General features: G+C 39.1%; 1 pseudogene; it reads left to right on the top strand.

The window, feature by feature from the left end:
* Nucleotides 1–18485: 18485 nt before the first annotated feature.
* Nucleotides 18486–19889, top strand: LOC130855851 (ras GTPase-activating protein-binding protein 1-like; annotated as a pseudogene).
* The last annotated feature ends 4264 nt before the right edge of the window (nt 19890–24153 follow it).

Genomic DNA, 24153 nt, shown 5'->3' with positions numbered 1-24153 from the left:
TGAAGGTGGATTCTTAACCACTGGGCCACTAGGGAAGTCCCTGGCATCCTGTTCTTGAACTTAACTCCTATTTTCCAATCCTTCAGCACAGCCCCAATTCGGTTGGGGCCAGCACCTCTTTCTTTGGAGGGTCCCAATGGCCAGTTAATGGGGTTCATTCTCCCCAAACTCAGCATCAGGATGAGGGGATTGACAGCCTTCTGAGTTTCCTTTGTGTGAGACCCTGTGCTTCTGAAAGAACAGGCACAGTGTATACAGGGACATTGGGGGGTCGCATTCCTATCAAACATACTTTGTTCCCCCGGTTTAATTATTAAAGAAAAGGGCACATTGACCAGAAGTAAAGAATATCCATGTGAAAAATAAAGATTAAATTTCTCGCTTGCTGGGATACCAATGCTGGTCCTCCTTCAGTGATAAGACTCTTTCCCAGGTGCCAAGGCCATACTGACTTGCTGTATTCATGTATGCTTTTCGGTTTTTGCAACCTTGAAGGAATGTATCCTTGACTTGTTTAGTGTTCTTTGTTCTGACAAGATATAAGACTGTGCTGGAAACCCTGCTTCTCTGGAGCAGCTCCTCAGAATTATCCCAGAGGTTTCTTCTGGCCTATAGTCCTCAGTTTGGCTCAAGTAAAACTCTTTTCTGGTCCTATTATAGATTGTTTATTAATTATTTTCACCAACAACATTAGTTGGTGTAGTTGGCAGGGTATCAGAAAAACCCACCTGAGGTCACCTGGAATCTGCTTTGGGTTTTCACTTGTGACCAAGCACAGGCCCTTTGAGCCCCTCTGGCTTCAAAACACCCTTAGGTGCTTTGGTGAGTTCTTCCTCTTACCTGGAGTCCACAACTTTTATTTGAGCTGTTATCTTAAGACTTGGAGTCTTAAGGGGGTACCGGTACATTTCCTAGGTGAAGAGGTTCTGGGGGAAAGTTCCTAGACAAAGGAACTAGGGGGGATTCCTAGGTAGAGGAACTGGGGGTATTTCTAGATGAGGGACCTAGGGGGAATGTCTAAGCAGGAAGTCATGGAAGAAATTTTGAGGTGAACTGGGAAATTTTGCTTCTAAATCCTATCAGCTCCCAGACAAGCAGTCATCCACTGGAACTCCAGCTGACTTTTACTACTGGTATGGAGCTAATACTTGCAAGTACTTATCAAACCTCCAAAATGATCAGGATGGAACTTTTTTGACATTCCAAAACTGATAGTTGCATGCACAATTAAAGAAAGCTGGCTTGAACATAAAAAGGAATGAAACTGAGCTATTCATAGCAAGGTGGGTGGACCTAGAGCCTGTCATACAGAGAGAAGAAAGCCAGAAAGAGAAAAACAAATAACGTATGCTAACACATATATACGGAATCTAGAAAAATGGTACTGATGAACCTAGTGGCAGGGTAGGAATAGAGATGCAGACATAGAGAATGGACTTGAGGACACTGGGGGAAGGGGAAGCTGGGACGTAGTGAGAGAGCAGCATCGGCAACATACACACTACCAAATGTGAAATAGATGGCTAGTGGGAAGCTAATGCAGAGCACAGGGATCAGCTTGATGCTTTGTGAAGACCTAAAGGGGTGGGATAGGGAGGTTGGGTGGGAGGCTCAAGAGGCAGGGGAAATGGGGATATATGTATACATGTGGCTCTTTCATTTTGTTGTACAGCAGAAACTGACACAATACTGTAAAGCAATTATACTCCAATAAAGATTAAAAAAAAAAAAAGGAAGCTGGCTTGATAAAACATCTTATCAAAATTCTGACCCTGTAAGAATAAAAGTAGTCCTAGGGGAAAGCTTGAAGTTATAACTCTTATCATATCCTTGAAATGCAAAGACACCCCACATTGCCTGAGACTACAGCCTTTGTTCAATTAGTAGAATGTACAACTGAAGGGAATAAAAAGGCCTTTTAAAACTCAAGCATAAAAACTATAAGATCTCTGTGCCTATCTGCATGTGTGTATGTCATAAGTATACATTTCTACCAGATGATATCGTCAAAAGGAATTTGTAAAAGAGCTCTATCTAATTGACTTAAAAACAAGCACTTACAGATCAAATATTTCTAAATGTAACAAAAAGCTAACTCAAATTTTTAGAGAAGCATGCTATCTAGGATTTCAGCAAATGAAACAAGTTTTAGATGTTGGTTTGATTAATATGAACATGCCTTTAGAGTCATCAAGTCTAATACTTTTATTTGGTACCTAGGTTTACTAAAAATTCATGGGATCTCTGTTACAGAATTTGCCAACAAGAAAATTAACTTAGAATGATGATATTTTCATAAGTAACGAAATTGAGATAAATAGGATGAAAGCTTTTAGGTGAACTCTTTAAAAATAATCATGTTTTATGGTATGTATACCTAAAAATAGTTTCCCCAGATTTTGGGTCACTTGAGACTTTTTTGCTAAATCAAATTAAATGATGGGAATTCACTGACTATCCAGAGCATTTCCAATTAAGATAAAAATACTGAAACATTCATTCTAAATTGACCTACTTTGACTTCTTATGAGAGAAAAACTAAAAATATTTGGGTTTATCGGACACATGTCTTATACCACATTGAGAAAAGAAGTCATGCTATGAGGAAGTGTGTGTTTCCAAAGGTTGTGGAATATGTTCATAAGCTTGCCAATCAGGAAATGCTGGTATGAAAAACCTTTCACAATGGATTGTTTCTTGGTTTTTGTTAGCGGTTAAGGTTTTTAAAGGTTTAAAAATTATATGTGTACTTAAAGTTAGCAGGCATAATAAGGTAAACATTTAAGTATTCAAGGAAAAAAAGATGTGTATTTTCAGTAAAAGGATTGAAGAAAGAAAATCAATTTAATTAAGAGAAGATAAACTGATATTATCCCGAAGTGTCTCCAAGAGAGATATTAAACTAATTATGCTTATTTGGTCTACTATATTACATGGGAAACATTGTCAAGTAAAAGGTAACATTAAGCCTTCTTTTTTTTCTTTTCTTCACATTTAAATTTTTTTATTTTTATATTTTTATTGAAGTATAGTTGATTTACAATGTTGTATTAGTTTCAAGTTTACAGCAAAGTGATTCAATTATACATATATGTGTGTGTATTGTTTTATATATTCTTTTCCCTTAGTGATTATTACAAAGTGTTGAGTATAGTTCCCTGTGCTATACAGTAGGTCCTTGCTGTTTGTCTATTTTATATATAGTAGTGTGTATATGTTAAATCAAACTCCTAATTTATCCCTCCCCACCTTTCCCCTTTGGTAACCATAAGTTTGTTTTCTATGTTTGTGGGTCTATTTCTGTTTTGTATACAATTTCATTTGTATCTTAGATTTTTACATATAAGTGATATCATATGATATTTATATTTCTGTCTGGCTTACTTCACTTAGTATGATAATCTCTAGGTCCATTCATGTTGCAGCAAATGGCATTATTATTTTTTATGGCTGAGTAATATTCCATTTTGTGTGTGTGTGTGTGTGTGTGTGTGTGTGTGTGTGTGTGTGTGTGTATTCACCATATCTTCTTTCTTCTTTATCCATTCCTCTGTGGATGGGCATTTAGGTTGCTTCCATGTCCTGGCTATTGTAAATAGTGCTGCAGTGAACATTGGGTTACGTCTCTTTTTGAATTATGGTTTTTCTCTGGGTATATGCCCAGGAGTGGGATTGCAGGATCATATGGTAGCTCTATTTTGCTTTTGTAAGGAACCTCCATACTATTCTTCCTAGTGGCTGTACCAACTTAACATTCCCACCAACAGTGTAGGAGGTTCCTTTTTCTACACACCCATTTGCAAATGGTGTGACTGGCAAGGAGTTAATCTCCAAAATATATGAACAGCTCATGCAGCTGATTATCAAAAAAACAAACAACCCAATGAAAAAATGGACGGAAGATCTCTATAGCCATTTCTCCAAAGAAGATTCACAGATGCCAAAAGGCACATGAAAAGATGCTCAACGTCGCTAATTATTAGAGAAATGCAAATTAAGGTTACAATGAGGTATCACCTCACACTGGTCAGAGTGGCCATCCAAAAAAGGTCTACGAATAAGCCTTCTTTATATTATGTTTATAAATATGTATTATCAATGTTCTAGAAGTTACATGAAATGCCTAGAAATTTTATATGTCCTGAAATAGAATGTTCTCTGTCATCAAAATCAAGGCTCACACTAAAGGGACTAAACCTGAGTACTAGGAAAATGCCCTTTCATGCAAAGGCAACAACAACAGAATGTCAGGATTATAGCTCCTGGAGGTAGTGTCCATTCTGTGTCTACAAAAAAATTAACCCTCATCGACAGACTTTTGCCATCCTGATGTCCTTGTAACATGGCAGCAGTCTGCTCCTAAATCAGAAATTAAGATGGGTAAGCGACAGCTGTTAATTACACAGTCAAGGCTGTGGGAAACCCAAGACAGACTCTTGGCTCTTCCTGACTCCCCGACAAACCCCATTTCTATTTGATGTGTTAAAGCTTTCCCTGGCTGCAAGGCTGATGCACTCATAATGACAATGAAACTGTTAGAAAATGTTTTCCACTTGGGGTATACTTTCCACAGTCTCTAGTGAATGAGACAGCACCCATTTCACTGGACAAATCATACAAGCCTTAACAAAAACCTCATCAGCTTCTTAACATTATCCTCAGTCATCAGGCAAGGTCAACAAAACTAATGGAAAAACTGGACTCAAGCAGAACAAAAGTTAATTACATGGGACTGAATGAACTGGTAAATATGACTATAATTTGTATGACTTTTTATCTGAAATATTACTGGCTTTTAAACTCTGTTTTCCAGATAGAAGGAAACCCCTCCCCTTAAGCCAATTATGATTTATAGCAGTTTGGTAAAATATACCTTAACCCAATTAGAATTAGATAACCAGGTTGCCTTAGATTTTCTAGTGCTCACACTTATGGGTTAAATTTTTTTTATTAGAATGGGGATAGTAGTAACCTGTGACCTTGTTATTACAATGATAATTCCTGAGATAATGGTTAGTAGGATGATAGTAAAACAACAGGGTTTCTTAGTACTGGAAGTATGTAAACTAACATTCTTGGGGTATGGACCCAATAGTTTAGTTAGCTGACTTCACTATAGAATGTAGTGTAAAGTGATAGCATGAAGAACTTAAAACTAGGGGTAGGTTCAATTTCTATGATTCTAAGAGGGTTTAAACCTCTATTATTTACTCTATCAAAGTAACTCTTTTGTCAGACAATTTTCTTACGTTTGCGGTGGGATGCCTGATGTGATGACAGGTAGTGAAACTTCTCATATACACAGGGCTAATGTTAGTGGTAAATTTTTTTTTCCTAAGAGATGTTTATGCTTATCCTATCTAAATTGTGGGTAGCATGCTTGAATTCATAGAAAGGAGATTGTTGGGGGAATGTTTTAAAGATGACATTGGCTGTATAGAATTCTGGCATGTGGGGGTTATTAAACGCTCCTAAAAATAGAATTGTTGTGAAAATGTTTATTACAATGATATTGACACGGTCTGCTAGGAAGAACAGGGTGAATGGGCCTGCTACATTTTCTACACTGACGCCAAAGACAGGTTTTGATTCTACTTCTGTTCAATCAAATGGGGCTCTGCTAGTTTCTGCTAGAGTCGAGATAAATCACATTCTGGCTAGGGGTCAGGATGGGAGGTTTAGTCAAAGGCGTTCTTGTGTAATAATTACTGTTGAGAGTGCAAATGACCCATTTATGCGTAGGACTGAGAAGAGAATGACTGCTACTCTTACTTCACGTGAGACTGTCTGTGCTACTGCCCACAGACCTCCAGTGACTGTGTATTTTGCATCCAAAGCTCATCCAGATCAGAGGATGGTAGAAAGGTCTAGGCTCGGTATAGCTAGTAGAAATAGCACACTCAAGTTTATACTAACTAGCGGATAGGGTGTGGGGAGGGGATAGGGTACTGTGAGCGCCAGGGCTGAGGCTAGACTTGGTGCAACAATAAATACATAAACAGATGAGATGGATGAATGTGGTGATTCTTTAATAAGTAACTGGACTGCGTCAGCAATGGGTTGTAATCCTCCACGGGGGCTGATGATGTGTGGCCCTGTCTGGATTCGTATACAGCCTAGGATTTTCCATCCAATTAATGTGAGGAGCGCTATAGTGAGTAAACATGGAATAACTGCTGAAAACGCGAAAGAATGCTGATGATATGTATTTTCTTAGGACAAGGACTTGAACCTCTGTGGATAAAGGTTTTAGTTTTACACGATTACAGGGCTCTACCACCGTAACAAACCCTGTTCTATAGTGGGGGATGTCTCAATTCACTGAATTGAGATTATATCATCAATTAGTTTGAAGACATTTTATAAAGAAGGCCTTATTTCTCTCATTCTTTCATACTGAGAGAAATCTAGAATAGAAACTTACCAGGATGACTCCAGTCTGAACTCCTATCACGAAGGACTTCAATCGTTGAACAAACAGATCATTAACAGCAGTTATAGCATTCGGATGCACTGATCCAGCATTAAGGTCATACACCCTGTGGTCGATATGAACTCTAGAATGGGCTGTTATGCCACTTATCCATATGTTGGATTAATAATGATTAAGCATTTTGACTAGTTGGTCTAAATTTGAATCACTCAGAGGTTGTCTTATTCTCCAAGGTCATGCCAACCAAAATTGTCAATCCATTAAAAGCTATGTTATTCCTTAAAGTTCAGTTATTATTTATTTTTTTGGATTAAGTAATCAATTAAAGCTCCATAGGGTCTTCTCGTCTTATATTATTCCCACCTCTACATGGAAAGGTCAGTTTCACTGATTAAAAGAGACAGTAAAACCCTCATGTGACCAGTCATACAAGTCCTTATTTAGAGAAAAAAACGACTATGTTACCTTTTCCACACACAGGGTACTGTAACCATTAAACAGATGTCACTGGGCAGGCAGTGCCTCTAATACTAGAAGTGCTGGAGTTTTTTATAAGCAGGCAGTTTTTTATAAACAGGCAGGGTTTGTGATTGCCGAGTTCCTTTTACTTTTTAAAAATCTTTCCTTAAATGCATGCCTGTGTTAGGTTAATAATGGTTTTAATAAACAATTAAATAATGGTTTAGGTTTATTTTGCTGCTAACTATCAGTGGGTTACCCATTCTGATATAAGCTTATTCCAGGAGAAATATTTCTTGTTATTCGTATACACCGTATTTCTTCTATTAATTAATAGATTAGTCCTTTATTAAATTAGGGGTTGGTTTATTTACTCTTGGTATTAAGATGAATATGTGGTTGACCTTGAATGCTTTCTTTTTTTTTTAATTAATTAATTTTTATTTTTGGCTGTGTTGGGTCTCCGTTGCTGCACACGGGCTTTCTCTAGTTGTGGCAAGCGGGGGCTGCTCTTCATTGTGGTGCATGGGCTTCTCGGTGCGGTGCCTTCTCTTGTTGCGGAGCATGGGCTCTAGGCACGTGGGCTTCAGTAGTTGTGGTGCATGGGCTTAGTTGCTCCACAGCATGTGGGAGCTTCCTGGACAAGGGCTCAAATCCATGTCCCCTGCATTGGCAGGCGTATTCTTAACCACTGCACCACCTGGGAAGTCCGTGAATGTTTTCTTAGTTGGTGGCTGGTTTTAACCCAATTATGGCATTGTTTATGCTTGCTCTCTAGGGAATTTTGTAGCCTGTCACTAAAAGCTGTACCTTTTTAGGACAACATTTAAAACTATGTTTAAAATGATGTTTTTAAAGTAATACTTAAAGTTGAACTAAAATTTTTTTCTGGACAACCAGCAGGCTTGTTAGCTTGTCATCTTTGCTCCTAATTCTTCTCACTATTTTGCCATAGATGTGAGTTTGTTCTTGTAAACTGTTCATAAAAACTCCTCTGAGTTCAGGTTACTTAACTTAAGTTCTCTGTATTAAAGTTTTCTAGTTAAATCATTATGCAAAAGGTAAAATAGGTAAGCTTTGCTTTTTGGTATTTTAATGCTGCTATCCTCATTCCCTTCTGGTATTTTATCAAGAGCACCAGATTTAAATTTCTATCTCCTATACGTTAGATGTGGAGTGAATGTTTGATTTACTTATGATAGTTGAATTTGGTGGGAAGTTTGAGCAAGTTTTAGTACAAAGTGTTCACGTAGTATGAAATCTCCTGGGGTAAACTAGGTACTTTAAGCTACACTTTGATTCATCCAAACACACTTTCCAGTCTGCTCACCTCATTACGACTTACCTCCTCTTATATGTCTGCAACTTATTACTGGAATATGAAGTTCTCAGTATTGGAGGGGGTGTGGGTGCTTCATGGCCTGATTCAATCAAGCACGCTACCCATAATTTACTACTAAATCCCCCTTTGGTTTTTTATTTCACACAAACTTCCGTATACATTATGTTCCTGAGTTACAAAATGTATCGCATGTCTTCCCCTCCCACAGATTACAACCTGACCTAATGTTTTTATGCCTTATCATTTTGCTTATTACAGTATTGTTCTTTACCAGGGTGTCCTGAGGTTGGTGATATTTAGGGTTGGTGAGCTTTATTGGAGTTATCAGTTATAGAACAGGCTCCTCTAGAGGAGTATGAATCACTGCCAAGTCCTCTGACTTTTTAGCTGATGCTAGTAGTACTCTGGTGAAACTTGTTATTGTTATAATGATTGGAATTTAGGGCTAAGCCTAGTGGGACATCTAATCCCAGTTTAGATCTTAGCTGTCCTGCAATCAGAAACGTGAGTCTCTGTCCTAGCTTATTTTTATTTTAGCTATGGCTTGTCACAGCTTAGCTAGGACATAATTTTATTTTGGGGTAATCTTTAATATGCTTTACACTGGATTTCTGTGAGCGTGGGTTCATCTTGTGACCAAGGTGGCGGACATGAAATTTATCAACCCTAATTAGTTCATATAACTGAAACATTTATTTTGGGCTTAATTTTTATCAATGCTGATTGCCACGGGGGCATAGTTAAGCAAGTTGTTTTGAGTTCCTTATTTTTATTTATTTTTTATTTTAAAAAATATTTATTTATTTATTTACTGATTCATTGGGCTGCACCAGGTCTTAGTTGCAGCACGTGGGATCTTCGTTGCAGCTTGCGGGATCTTTTTTTTTTTTTTTTAGTTGCTGCATGTGGGATCTTTAGTTGCAGCATGCGAACTCTTTGTTGTGGCATGTGGGATCTAGTTCCCTGACCAGGGATTGAACCCGGGCCCCTGCATTGGGAGTGTGGAGTCTTAGCCACTGAACCACCGGGGAAGTCCAGAGCTACTTATTTTTTAATTTATTTTTATTGCAGTATAGTTGATTTACAATGTTGTGTTAGTTTCTGCTGTACACCAAAGTGAATCAGTTATACATATACATATATCCTCTCTTTTTTAGATTCTATTCCCATATAGGTCGTTATAGAATATTGAGTAGATTTCCCTGTGCTACAGAGTGGTTTCTTACTAGTTATCTATTTTATATATAGTAGTGTGTATAAGTCAATCCCAACCCCCCAATTTATCCCTCCCCCCACCCCTTTCCCTCTTCATAACCATACGTTTGTTTTCTACATCTGTGACTCTATTTCCGTTTTGTAAATAGGCTCAATTTGTACCACTTTTTTAAGATTCCATATATGTGATATCATATGACATTTGTCTTTCTCTGTCTGACTTCACTTAGTAAGACAGTCTCTAGGTCCATCCATGTCACTGCAAACGGCATTATTTCATTCTTTTTTATGGCTGAGTAATATTCTGTTGTATATACACACCACATCTTCTTTATCCATTCCTCCATTGATGGACATTTAGGTTGCTTCTGTGTCCTGACTATTGTAAACAGTGCTGCAATGAACGCTGGGGCACATGTATCTTTTCAAATTATAGTTTTCTCCAGATGAATGCCCGGGAGTAGGATGCAGCTCAATATCAAATAAACAAACAACCCAATCAAAGAATGTGTGGAAGATCTAAATAGACATTTCTTCAAAGAAGACATACAGATGGCAAAGAGGCACATGAAAAAATGCTCAGCATCACTAATTATCAGAGAAATGCAAATCAAAACTACAATGAGGTATCCTCTCACACCACTCATAATGGCCATCATCAAGAAATCTACGAACAATAAATGCTAGAGAGGGCGTGGAGAAAAGAGAAGCCCTCTACATTGTTGGTGGGAATGTAAATTGATACAGCCACTGTGGTGAACAGTATGGAAGTTCCTTAAAAAACTAGAAATAGAGCTACCCTATGACTCAGCAACCCCATTCCTGTGTTGAGCTGCTTTTTAGTGTGCTTGCTGCCTGCTCCTTTTAATCTTTTTTGGTTTAGAGGGCATTCTCCCTGGGATGCAGATACTTGCATGTGTAATTTTATTTGAAATTAATAGAAAGGCTATCTAGGACCAAATCTATGTGTGTATGGAATTAGTAGACTCACCTCGGCATTTACAGTGCCTCACTCTAATTGTTCAGCTCCATCAGAAAGGTGAGTAGGATCTGTACATATCACATTTATATATTTAATTGATATATGGATATGTGAGGTACTAGTTTGGACTGTGTTGAAATTAATATTGAAATATTTATTTCTTTCTTGTGGAGGTAATTAAAATGTAATTTTTATTTTAAATTTTGTTCGAAGTAAATGGCAGATCAAGTGGGTTATCAGTCTGTGTAAGCCTTATATATCTAAGTAATTCAATGGCAGATTTAGGAGGCTAGTTTGTTGTTATACTAACTTTGGGTTGGTGAAGTGAAGGCAGTAGGTTTGTTAAACGAGTTAGTTGAATCTTATATAGTTCTGTGCTTTGACTTGTTTGGGGGTTAGGCAGGGTGATAATTGTATATAAATTATGAGAATTAGTGGGGGTAGGGGTTTGATTAAGCAAGCTATTTACCTGATATGAGTGTGCATGTGTAGGAGAGTGTGTAATTGCTCAGTATCCTGTGACGCAATAACATGTGATGGTAGATAATGTTGTAAAATAATATTCAGTTTAAGCTCAGCTACAAGTTTCTGGACTGTGTGAAAGCCTCTGATGGCCATAGCAAGTCACAGCATCCTCCCCAATTAAAAAAATACCAAAAGCATGAAACCAGTTATATGTGAGCCTGGGCTGATTAGTCATTAGTCCACTGAGGTGTATTAATGAAGGGGAAAGACCGGGCAATTTTAGGTGAGATAGTCCTGAAGTGAGAACCAGATGCCAGATACAGTTCATTTATAGGAATCCCCAGGTTCATGGGCCTAGAACGAGCAGAGAGGCACGTTTGTGGCTGGGTTGATGGTTTATTGTGGCTGGATGATTAAGCTCTGATTACCAGTTATAATAAGCATGTTGACTGGAAATGATTTGATTTTATGTGGTATATGTGATAAATATGTCCTGTATAATATCAGTCACTTCAGTTACCCCTGTGAATATTTGTGGGGGCTGGAAACTAATGTGAATTGAACTGTATACTGTGTTATGTAGTATCAGTAGGCTGATGTACATGCTTACACACATGTGGCAGATAATTCATGATTATACATATCATGTATCATGTGTGAGAAAGCATATGTACTTATATATGTAGAAGAGCATATAATGCACAAAGTACGTAGGAATGCTAGTTTTTAAGATGTCATTTTTTAATATTTAAAGAGTATTTAAAGCTAGTGTTAATTTCCCATAAGCAAATTGTTCAGAGAATCATTTAAGTAGAATTTCAGCTTTGGGTGCTGATGGTGGAGCTGGAGTTTCTTGCTTGAGTCTTGAGCTATATTGTTCTTTTCTGGTTTAGAAGAATGAAATAATAAATATACTGCAAAACCCTTCATCTTAGGAGGTTATTTTCAATAATGCTTATTAGTAACATAAAGACTATAATTCTAAGAAAGTGTAGAGCAGATCCCCTTTGTCTGATGATAATAGATGCGTGGTCAATGATTTGTCTTCCAATTCATGTTCATGTTCGTAGGTCCCCTACAAGTACTCAGAATGACCATTGGCCAAGAGGTCATATGTTACAGTTGTTTTGCTGTATGAAGTTTGGGGACAGTTGATACAATGAGGAATGAGATGGCTAACGCTAGTACATCTCCTACTTGTGAATGGAGCAAGAATTGCATAGCAAAATAAGAAGGATCATTCTCGTTTGTTGTGACGGGGAGTGTTGAGGGTGTTAGGTGGAATATAATTGTCTGGGATCCCTAGAAGTTCAGATGAGACTAGTTGTAGTATTAGTAAGATTAGAAATTGGAACAAGGCAACCAAGATGTCTTTAATTGTCTAGTATGGATGAAGTGGGGTTTAGTCCATATAGGATGAAATCCCTTTTGGACTATTAGACCTCTTTCATGAAGGATTTATAGGTGAAGAACTATTAAAGTTGCAATAATGAATGGGAGGATAAAGTAAGAGATGATGAATAGGGTTAAGGGTGGCTTTATCAGCTGAGAATCCTCCTAAGATTCATTTGGCTAGGTTAATGCCAATGTAAGGAATTGCTGAAAGGAGATTTGTAATGATTGTTGCTCCTCAAAAGGATATTTAGTCGCATGGTAAGACATAACCTATAATTGCTGTGGCTATTACCTTAAATAGTAGCATAATTCTGATGTCTCATTTCTAGGAAGGTATAAGACCCATAAGACAGGCCCCTCCTTACATGGATAAATAAGCAAACAAAGACTAGGAAAAGTCCATTCGCATATAAATATCAGATGATTCATCCGTAGTTTATGTTTCAGTAGATATGCTTAACTGATGAGAAGGCAGTTATTGTATCTGATGTGTAATGTATTGCTAGGAATAACTCTGTTAAGGTTTGTAAAATTAAATAAATATTAAGCAGGGAAGGAAAATTTCTTCATGATGAGATTTGATGGGGCTGGTAAATCAATAAATGCATTGTTACCGATTTTGATTAATGGGTGGGATTTTTTTTTTTCATTTTTAAAAATTTTATTTATTTTGGCTGTGTTGGGTCTTCGTTGCTGATGTGGGCTTTCTCTAGTTGTGGCGAGCCAGAACTACTCTTTGTTGTGGTGCGTGTTCTTCTCATTGCGGTGGCTTGGTATGTTGCAGAGCATGGGCTCTAGGCATACAGGCTTCAGTAGCTGCAGCATGCAGGCTCAATAGTTGTGGCTTGTGGGCTCTAGAAAGCAGGCTCAGGTTGTGGCGTACGGGCTTAGTTGCTCCATGGCATGTGGGATCTTCCCGTGTCCCCTGCATAGGCAGGTGGATTCTTAACCACTGCACCACCAGGGAAGTCCCTGGGTAGGATTTTAAAATGTTGGTTGTTAGTCTTCCTATAGTTGAAATACAATGATGATTTTTCAAGTCATTGGCTATGGGTACATTCCAAGTAAGAATAATGATGACATAGATTGTCTTCAAGTACAATTTTGATAAGTTTTGTAGGTTTTTCTTCGAAACCTTCACAAATTTATGGTGGGCTTGGGTTAATTGTGAATGGTTGTGGTATTGTAATGAATTTTGGTGGATCTTTTTTGTGCTTAATTTTAAAAAAATTTACTTAAGGGGAATGTTAACAGCTTTTGGTTATGCAACAGCTATGTCTACTGAGCAGTATCCTGAGGTTTGAGATTCTAATAAAACCCTCTTATAGGTATATTTCTTCCATGTTATGATGGAAATGCAAATTAAAATCACGATGTGACATCCATTCACATACAATAAATGGTTATAATCAAGAACAACAGAGAAATTAGAACCCTGACACATTGCTTGTGGCAATGTAAAATGATGCGGACAATATGTACAATAATTTGCCATTTCCTCAAAAAGATAAGAATACAAAATTAGAGTTGAGTTCAAGAACTCTACTCCTAGATATATGCCACAAAGAATAGAAAGCAGGTATTCCAACAAAAACTCGTACACGAATATTCATAGCAGCATTGCTGACATTGGCCCAATGGTAGAAACAATTCCAATACCCATCAGTGGATGACTGGATAGGCAAAAATTCCCATGTTATTCTTTCATGTACAGAAATAGAGTAAAATGGTGCAGCAGCTGTGGGAAGCAGTATGGCAGTTTGTCAAACACTTAAACATAAATGAATGTATGATCACATCAAAATCTAATCCATAGGCCCATGTCAGTATTCACCAGCTGTTTCAAATCTAGGGAAATGTTTTTCCTTTTTGTTTTTCTTTCATTATGATCCTGTTTTCTTCTTCTGGAAACATGACTGATACATCTCATCAACTTCACAACCTTGATGGATTGAAAGTGCACAGGAGGAATGTGATCTGGTTGACCTATTCTGTATGGTAACATGCATCAGTACTTCCTTCATTTTTTTCTGGTGATTAAAGATACATTCCATTGACTCTTTAAAGCATTTTAAGTGCACAGTTCTATGGCATTAACCACATTCACATTGTTGTACAAATATCCTCACCATCCAAGTTCAGAACTCTTCCATTTCTGCTGGTGAAACTCTGTAACCATTTGTCAGGAATTCCCCTCAGCCCCTGGCAACTGTATTTGAAATACTTCCTTTGAATTTGACTTCTCTGCATACCTCCTACAAGTGGAATCATATTAATTTTGTCCTTTTGTGACAGAGCTATTTCACTTCTCCTAATGGCTTCAAGCTTCATATAAATTGTAGCACATGTCAGAATTTCCTGAATTTTTTAAGGCTGAATGACATTCCTTTGTGGGTACACCACATTCAATTTATCCATTCATCCATTGATGGACACTTGGGGCACTTCCACCTTTTGCTACTCTGGTTAATGCTGCTGTGAAGATGAGTGATATCTTGATATTGAAATTGGTATGGAAATGATGGATCATACGCTAATTCTCCATTGAAGTTTTGGGAGAACTGCCATGCTGTTTTCCACAGAGGCTGCACCATTTCTCTTGATCGCTTTCATGGCAGAATAATGTGGTGGTTTATCCATCAACCACATTTTGTTTATCCATTTACCCACTGGTGGACATTTGCATTATTTCTTCCTTTTTACTACCGTGAACAGTCCTGCTATGAACAGATGTGTACACCTGTGTTTAATACTTCCTGTTATTCATCTAGGAGCGCAGTTGTTCCATTTGGGAATTGTATATTCGTACTGAAAACACAGGGTACAAACATTATTTGCACCCTTTTCTATGTCCACAATAATGAATAACGATCCCAATGTCTCCGCATTTTTGCCAATATTTGTTATTGTTAATTTTCTTGACTATAACCATTTTAGAGTATGTGAAGTAGTTACTGCACTGTGGATTTGATTTGCATTTCCATCCTATTTTTTCATCTGTTTGTTGACCACTGCGTGTCTTATTTGGAGACGGGTCTGCTTAAGTCTTTTTTTCATATTTAAAATGGCTTGTTTGTTGATGAACTGTACAATAGAAGTTCTTGATACACACTGGATAAAGACTCATCAGGTATTTAAAGTGCAATTACTTTCTTCCATCCTGTGGGCTGTCTTCTCACACTCTGGATTGCATCTTTTGATGCACAAAGTTTTCCAATTTGAGGAAATCCAATCTATTTCTTTATTGTTGTTGCTTGTGCTTTGCTGTCAGATCTAAGAAACCATTGCTAAATCCATGTATATGAAGGTTTATTCTCATGTTTTCTTGGAGATTTTACACAGTCTTCCCTCGGTATCTTTCAGGGATTAGTTCCAGGACACAATCCATGGCTGTACATATGGTTTTTATAAAATGGCATAGTATTTGCAAGTAACCTAGGCACATCTTCCTGTACACTTTAAATCATCCCTAGATTATTTATAAGAACTCATTCAATAGAAATGCTATATAAATACTGCAAATACAATGTAAATTCTATGTAAATAGTTGTGGGCATTTAGAAATTCAAGTTTTTCCTTTTGAAACTTTTTGGACTTTTTTTTCTTAATATTTCTGATCTGGAGTTGGTTGAAAACATGGAGGTAGAACACGTGAATACATGGGGCTGAGTGAAATTCTACTTTTTACATTTAAGCCTTTTACGTGTTTTGAAATACTTTTCATACGTAGCATAAAGGGTCCACTTTCCTTCCTCTGCATATGGATAGCCAATTGCCTAACACAACTTGTCGAAAACATCATTTTCCCCCAATTTCATTGTGTTGACTCTTGTCTTAAATCAGTTCATCCTATATAGATGGCTTTATTTCTGGAATCTCCATTCAATTGCATTCATCTCTATTTATAGCTCATGCCAGCATCATAATGTTTTATTTCCTGTTGCTGTGTACCGACATTTGAAATTGGGAAGTGTGAGCTTCCAATTTAGATTTTCTTTGTCAAAATTGTTTTAGCTGTTTGGGGTCTCTTAAAATTCCATGTTTTGTGATGTCCGGTTCTCCCCTTCACATGCATGTAACCCCAATTTCCTTATGCGTTCACCTGAAGAAATCCTGATTCCTGGAAGGTTTAGACATTATGAGTAAAGCTTCTGTGCCTAATATCGTTCTTGTTTTTATTTGGATGTAGTTTTTTCAAAGCAGTTCTGTCGAATACTGGAGGCGTGATGGTTGGGTCTCAAGGGGTGAGACGTGTTTGGCCCTGGAGAACACTGCCACACTGTATTCAAGCAGCTGCATATGCATTTCATCTGCAGTGAGGGAGAGTTGCTATTGTTCCCCATCCTCCAGTAATTGATGCTGTCCCTTTAGAAGGAAGTTAGCGTTTTAATGTGTGTAGTGCTGTCTTATTGTCTTCCTGTGTAATTCCCTGATGGTGTATGATGTGCGTCATATGATTGACCACGTATTATCTGTAATCTTCTTTGGCCAGGTGTTCAGATGTTTACCCATTTTTAATGCAGCTGTTTTTTTTCCTTCAGGTCTTTATTGGAGAGTAATTGCTTTACAGTGTTTTGCTCTAAGAGTTTTATAGTATCCGATCTTATATCTAGGTCTTTAATCCATTTTGAGTTTATTTTTGTGTATGGTGTTAGGAAGTGCTCCAGTTTCATTCTTTTACATGTAGATGTCCAGTTTTCCCAGCATCACTTATTGAAGAGGCTCCATTTTCTCCATCGTATATTCTTGACTCCTTTGTCAATGATAAAGTGACCATATGTGCGTGGGTTTCTCTCTGGGCTCTCTGTCCTGTTCCATTGATCTATATTTCTGTTTTTGTGCCAGTACCATACTGTCTTGATTACTGTAGACTTGTAGTATAGTCTGAAGTCAGGGAGCCTGCTTCCTCCAGCTCCAATTTTCTTCCTCAAGATTGCTTTGGCTATTCGGGGTCTTTTGTGTTTCTATACAAATTGTAAGATTTCTTGCTCTAGTTCTGTGAAAAATGCCATTGGTAATTTGATAGGAATTGCATTGAATCTGTAGATTGCTTTGGGTAGGATAGTCATTTTCACAATGTTGAGTCTTCCAAGCCAAGAACATGGTATATCTTTCCATTTGTATCATTTTTTATTTCTTTCATCAGTGTCTTATAGTTTTCAGAGTACAGGTTTTTTGCCTTCTTAGGTAGGTTTATTCCTAAGTATTTTATTCTTTTTGTTACAATGGTAAATGAGGGTGTTTCCTTAATTTCTTTCTGATTTTTCATTGTTAGTATATAGGAATGCAGGAGGTTTCTGTGTATTAATTTTGTATCCTGCTACTTTACTAAATTCATCTATTAGCTCTAGTAGTTTTCTGGTGGCATCTTTAGAATTTTCCATGTATAGTATCATGTCATCTGCAAACAGTGGCAGTTTTACTTCTTCTTTTCCAATTTAGATTCCTTTTATTGCTTTTTCTTCTCTGGTTGCTGTAGCTAAAACTTCCAAAACTATGTTGAATAATAGTGGTGAGAGTGCGCACACTTGTCTTGTTCCTGATCTTAGAGGGAATGCTTTCAGTTTTTCACCATTGAGAATGATGTTGGCTGTGGGTTTGTCATATATGGCCTTTATTGTGTTGAGGTAGGTTCCCTCTATGCCCACTTTCTGGAGGGTTTTTATCATAAATGGGTGTTGAATTTTGTCAAAAACTTTTTCAATGCAGCTGTTTTATAGTTCTTTGTATAATATGAGGACAAATTCTTTACCAGATATGTATTTTGCAAATATTTTTCTCCCAGTTTTTTGCTTGCCTTTTGGCTTTCTGAATTTCACTGAGTAGAAATTTTTAATTTTATGGAACACATATTATGAATATTCTTCCCCTCTTGGATGTGGGCTTTATGTGCTGTGTAATAAAATTCAAAGCTCATGATCTACGTGACCAAATCCATGGCCATGTCGATTTCCTTATATGTTTTCTTCTATAATTTTTATAGTTTTATATTCTAAATGTGTCTGTGGACAGTTTTGAGTGGCTTTCGGTGTAAGCTGTAAAGTTTGTATCTACATTCATTTCACTGTATATGGTTTCTAAGTGTTCTATAACTCTTTTCAATAAATCATGGGAGTGTGCGGGCGCAGTTACATAAGGGGTTTTTTGCCCTCCACCGTGCCGTGGAGCAGAGCTTGTTCCTCTCCTGCTCAGCCATGCAGGTTGAATTGACCAAAGTAATGATTATGGAGAAGCTAATCCCCTGCTGGTTGGGTGGGAATTTGTGAGATAGTATTACACACTGCTGAACCAGGCTCTAGACATGCTACACAGATTTTTATGGAAAGAATTCTTCTTATGTACTTGGGGGATTGGATTCAAATGGAAAGCCAGCAGATGCAGTCTATGGACAGAAGGAAATCTATAGGAAAGTGATGTCACGAAACTTCACTTAACTGCCACACTAAGATGCTCATGCCACTCTGAATGACAGTGTGGTGGTCCAGGTGATGGGCTTGTTCTCTAATAACAACCAAGCTTTGAAGAGATTCATGCAGACCTTTGTCCTTGCTCCTGAGGGCTCTACTGCAGTAAGTTGTATGTTCACAATGATATCTTCCGATACCAAGATGAGGTCTTTGGTGGCTTTGTTACTGAGCCTCAGGAGGAATCTGAAGAAGCAGAGGAACCTGAAGAAAGACAGCAGACACCTGAGGTGGCACCTGATGATTCTGGAACTTTCTATGATCAAACGATCAGCAGTGACTTAGAAGAACATTTAGAAGAACCTGTTGCTGAACCACAGCCATATCCTGAACCAGAACCAGAGCAAGAACCTGTATCAGAAGTTCAAGAGGAAAGGTCTGAGCGAGTATTGGAAGAAACTGCTCCTGAGGATGCAGAAGAGTTCTCCTCCAGAGCCTGCAGACATAGCCCAGATAGTGCAAGAAGACTTGAGAACCTTTTCTTGGGCATCTGTGACCAGTAAGAACCTTCCACCCAGCGGAGCTGTTCCAGTTACTGGGATACCATCTCATGTTGTTAAAGTACCAGCTTCACAGCCTCGTCTGAAGTCTAAGCCTGGATCTCAGATTCCGCCGCAGACGCCTCAGAGGGATCAAAGGGTGCAAGAACAGAGAATAAATGTTCCTCCCCAGAAGGGACCTAGACCAGTCTGTGAGGCTGGTGAGCATGGTGATGTTGAACCCTGAAGAACGATGAGACACCCTGACAGTCACCAGCTCTTCCTCAGCAACCTGCCTCATGAGGTGGACAAATCAGAGCTTAAAGAGTTTTTTTCAAAATTATGGGAATGTGGTGGAGCTGCATCTTAACGGCGGTGGGAAATTACCCATTTTGGGGTTTGTTGTGTTTGATAATTCTGAGCCTGTTCAGAATGTGCTTAGCAACAGGCCCATCATGTTCAGAGGTGAGTCTGTCTCAATGTGGAAGAAAAGAAGACTCCAGCCGGCCGGGAAGGGGACAGCCGATTTAACTGCCTGCGGGGACCTGGAGGCCCTCGAGGTGGGCAGGGTGGTGGGATGAGAGGCCCACCTCGTGGAGGCATGGTGTAGAAACCAGGATTTCGAGTGGGAAAGGGCATTGCTCCAAGGCAGTGAATTGTTCTTCACTGATCTTCAGACAGCAGTACAAACCCTAGCTCCCACAGAATGGTGAATTCCTTCAGCCAACTTTTGGTATCTTGGAATATGTCCCTAGTCTATTCATAAACTGCTTGAGTTTGTACAATTAAAAAAAAAAGTCATGGGATATTGCCCCCATCCATCTTTATTTCCAAACGTTAGTGGATTCAGCAGGACTGGCCAGCAGCACACAGCCTCCACTGAACTGCCAGTGGGTGTGGCCTGCATGTCCCAGTTTGCCAGCAGAGGGCGACAAGCCCTCCTCTCTTACCAGTGCAGGGCCAGCCTGATCTGCCCACACATCCGGCTCTGTGCACAGATGCAGGAGCTAGGTCTCTTCAGAACCCAACAGGGATTTGGCTTCAGGAGAACACAGGTCTGCATCCACATTGACAGGAGATCAGCATCCTCAGGACAGGCTGGGAGGTGCTACCTTTGGAGGAAATATTGTGGAAATAGCGGGGAGAAGCTTCCTGGGTGTGGCTGACTATTGGGGATCCTTCTTCAGAGGACCCAGCAAAGAAGGGCTTGATGTGGAAAACTGTGGGTTTCATTGAGTTTTGTATGTGGTATAGACAGTGTCCAGTGTCCTTCTTTGGCTTGTGATTTTCTAATTTCCAGGCAATTTATTGAGGGAACTGTCATTTCTCTGGTGTATATTCTTGACAGGTTTGTCATAAAGTAACTGACCATATATGTGTGGGTATATTCCTGGCCCCTCTATTCTATTCCTCTGACCCGTGTGCCTCTTTTTGTACCATTTCTACACTGCTTGGTTACTGTAGCTTCGTAATATGGGTTGATGTCAGGGAGTGAGTTTCCTCCAGATGCTATTCTCCTTTCTCGGGATCCCCTTGGCTGTTCCGAGTTCCATACAAATGTCAGGATTGTTTGTTCAGTTTCTGTGAAAAATGCCATTGGAATTTTGTTAGGAATTGCATTGAATGTGTATACTCTTTTGAGCAGACTGGACATTTTAGCACTACTAATTCTTTACATCCATGAACACAGGATATCATTCCCTTTACTTGCATCTTCAATTTCTTCACCAGTTTCTTAACATTTTCAGTGTGCATGTATTTCAAGTCCTTTGTTAAATTTATTCTTTGGTATTTTGCTGTTTTTGATACAGTTGTAAACTGGATTGTTTTCTCTTTCTGATGGTTTGTTATTGGTGTTTAGAAACAATTGATTTTTGTGTGTTTGATAGCTTTACTGAATTCATGTATTAGCTCTAATAGTTTGTTGGTGGAATAATATAGAAAATTGGAACTGATAAATCCAACTCTTCCTATCACATCCTGGTCATCGGCAACACGGAAGACATAGTGACTCCTAATATAATCTCACAGTGCCTGTGAATTACATGTGGACTCCTATGAGAGATTATGTTTGTGATTTTGCGTAAACTGGATGTGGGTAAGGCTTGGACTTCATAGGAAAGTGTGATGTATTCTCTTTTCTAGTGTGGTATTGACATGGCATTTTGGAACGTTACTGACTTTCCAGTAATTTCAAACATAAAGAAAACTTGCATTAGCAGAAGAAAGTATTGTTTTGTCGACTTTTCTTTAATGTGAGTACAAATTCTTTACATGTGTTTAGCAAATATTTTTCTCAGTTTGATGCTTATCTTTTGGCTTTTGAATTTCGTATTACTGAGTAAAGTTTAATTTTAGAAAGTATGTTATTAATTTTTTCCCCTTTTGTGTTGTGCGCTTTTCATGTTGTGCATTAAAAGTCAAAGCTCATGACCTATGTGAACAAATCCATGGCCATGTTGATTTTCTTCTATGTTTTCTTCTATAATGTTTATAGTTTTAAACGTGTCTGTGGACAATTTTGAGTGATTTTGGGTGTAAGCTCTAAAGTTTGTGTCTACATTCATTTCATTGCATATGGTTTCTAATTGTTCTAGAACTCTGAGAAGTCATGGGATACTGGCCTCCATCCCTTTGAATTTCCAAAGTATAACTGGTTCAGTAGGACTGGCCAGCAGGGAACCCATCCTCCACTAAACTGAGTGGGTGCAGCCTGCATATCCCAGTTTGCCAGCAGAGGACGACAAGCCCCCCTCTCTTACCAGTGCAATTCCTGCCTGATGTGCTCACAGACCTGGCTCTGTGCACAGCTGACAGGAGCTGGGTCTTCTCAGGACGTGCCAGGGATTTGGTTTCGGAACAATGCAGGGCTGCATCCACATTGAGTGGATCTCGGTTTCTTTAGGACCTGCTGTGAGATGCTGCCATGGGAGGAAAAAGTGATGAAAAACAGGGGAGAATCTTTTCTGCGTTGCTGACTGCTGGGGGTCTGTCATCAGAGGATCCAGCAAAGGAAGGGGCTGATGTACACAATTGTGTTTTAGTTAGTTTTGTGTGTGAAGCAGATGATGTCCAGTGTCCTTTGGCTCCTGATATTCCATTTTCCAAGCAATTTATTGAGGGACATGGCCTTTGGCGACTGTATGTCCTTTCTCTATATGGCATCTTTGTCATAAATTAGCTGACCATATATTTGTGGGTTTATTCCTGGGCGCTCTATTCTATTCCCCTTGCCCGTGTGCCTCTTTTTGTGCCATTCTTACACTGTTTGGTTTCTGCAGCTTCAGAATATGGTTTGAAGTCAGGGAGTGAGTTTCCTCCGGCTGCTGGTCTCCTTTGTTGGGATCCCCTTGGCTCTTTGGGGTCCTCTGTGGTTCCATACGAATCTCACGTGATTAAGATACTAGTCTCCCCAATCTCCTACTGCCTCCTATGCCTGCGAGACTTTTCTCAATGCGGCAGCCAGAGCAATCCAAAAAAGCCAAGTGCATCGTGTCACTCCACTGCTCAAAACCCTCCCTCCCCCTCCAGCCCCCTACCAGTGGCTCTCACTCATTTCACTCTGGCCACACTAACCTCCTTGCTGTTTTGAGCACACCGTACATCTTCTTTCTTCTGCCTGGGAGGCTCTTTCCCTACATAGCCTTAAGATTCCCTTCCCTCACCTTCTTCAGATCTTTGTTCAAATGTCACCTTCCTAGTGAGGTCTTGCCTGACCACCTCATTTCAAATTGTATCCCAGCCCTCCCAGTCCCATACACACACTCCATCTCCCGTCCCCGCTCTACTCTGCTCCGTAATACTTACCACCATCTGACATATTGTACCTGTTTAATCTTCTGTCTCTCCCCAGTATGCAAGCTCCAAGGAGGCAGTGATTTTGGCTGTATTCTTACTCCTGACACCTACTTTTGATGTAGAGGTGAAGAGACTTGAGCTCAGGATCTGGAATTTACTTGAGCCCACATTCCAGTGTTTCCCAAACTTTAAAAACAAACGCCCCACATGAACACGAACATCTCAGGCTCCATGTGGCAAAGGGCCTGCGGATGAGAATCGGTGGTCTCACCGATGCATCTGTATCAGTCACAATTTTGTTGAGATTTTTCTACAGTATGAATTACAAAAATAGGTGTTTTTTGCATTTTCAAGTCTAAAAATTATATTGACTATGCCTTTCAAACTACATCTGAGCCCCCTCTCCCCTCAGGGGGATTCTGATACGTCTCTGGAGCGGTCACTCACCCCACCCTGCACTGAGTCTGTCTAAAATGATGGGTGCTGCTTTAACAGTGCGGTGTGGCCTTCTCAGTTCCGGCTGGAGCTGAGAAATATGTTACATTTGGAAAACAACGTTGTTCACTCCAGACAGACGTTTCCAAAAACTTCATGTATCTAAGACTATGTCAAGAAGGAGAGCAATACAAAGGAAGCACAAAGGTTTTGAGAGTATGTTATAAAGAGGATTTGACCCCCATAAGGCAGAAAACTAAATGAATCTTAATAGGACTTTAAACAGGTTACACCTTCTCCGCTGTTAATATAAAATCTAGGCATAAGCTTAAAATATGGCGGCAAACGGGTCACCAAACTAAGAAGTCACACGGCAGAATGACAAGCGAAAGAATGAGACAGCCACAAAACACTAAACCTCAGGTGAGAATGCGTATGCGGAAGGAAGACGCAAGGCCTCTAGATGTCGGTCACTTTATTTTGAAGCACGTCATGCCTACCCAAGGCAGGCATTCTCTGAAGGGCCACACTGGCCATTGAGACTTGGGGTAGTAGAGAAACTTACACCAGTGACTGGAACATAAAGGGACTCTGGTTGGCCTCAGGTGTCTCTTGTTTCGAAAACAGAAACATGAAACTTGAAAAGGGAAATCCAACAAAAGTATAGCCTCCTCTCACTTTAATGA

Source organism: Hippopotamus amphibius, chromosome 6 (assembly GCF_030028045.1).
Source record: "Hippopotamus amphibius kiboko isolate mHipAmp2 chromosome 6, mHipAmp2.hap2, whole genome shotgun sequence".
NCBI classification, from domain to species: Eukaryota; Metazoa; Chordata; class Mammalia; order Artiodactyla; family Hippopotamidae; genus Hippopotamus; species Hippopotamus amphibius.
Note: the sequence above shows the minus strand (reverse complement) of the source record. Positions and strands in the feature narration are given on the sequence as shown.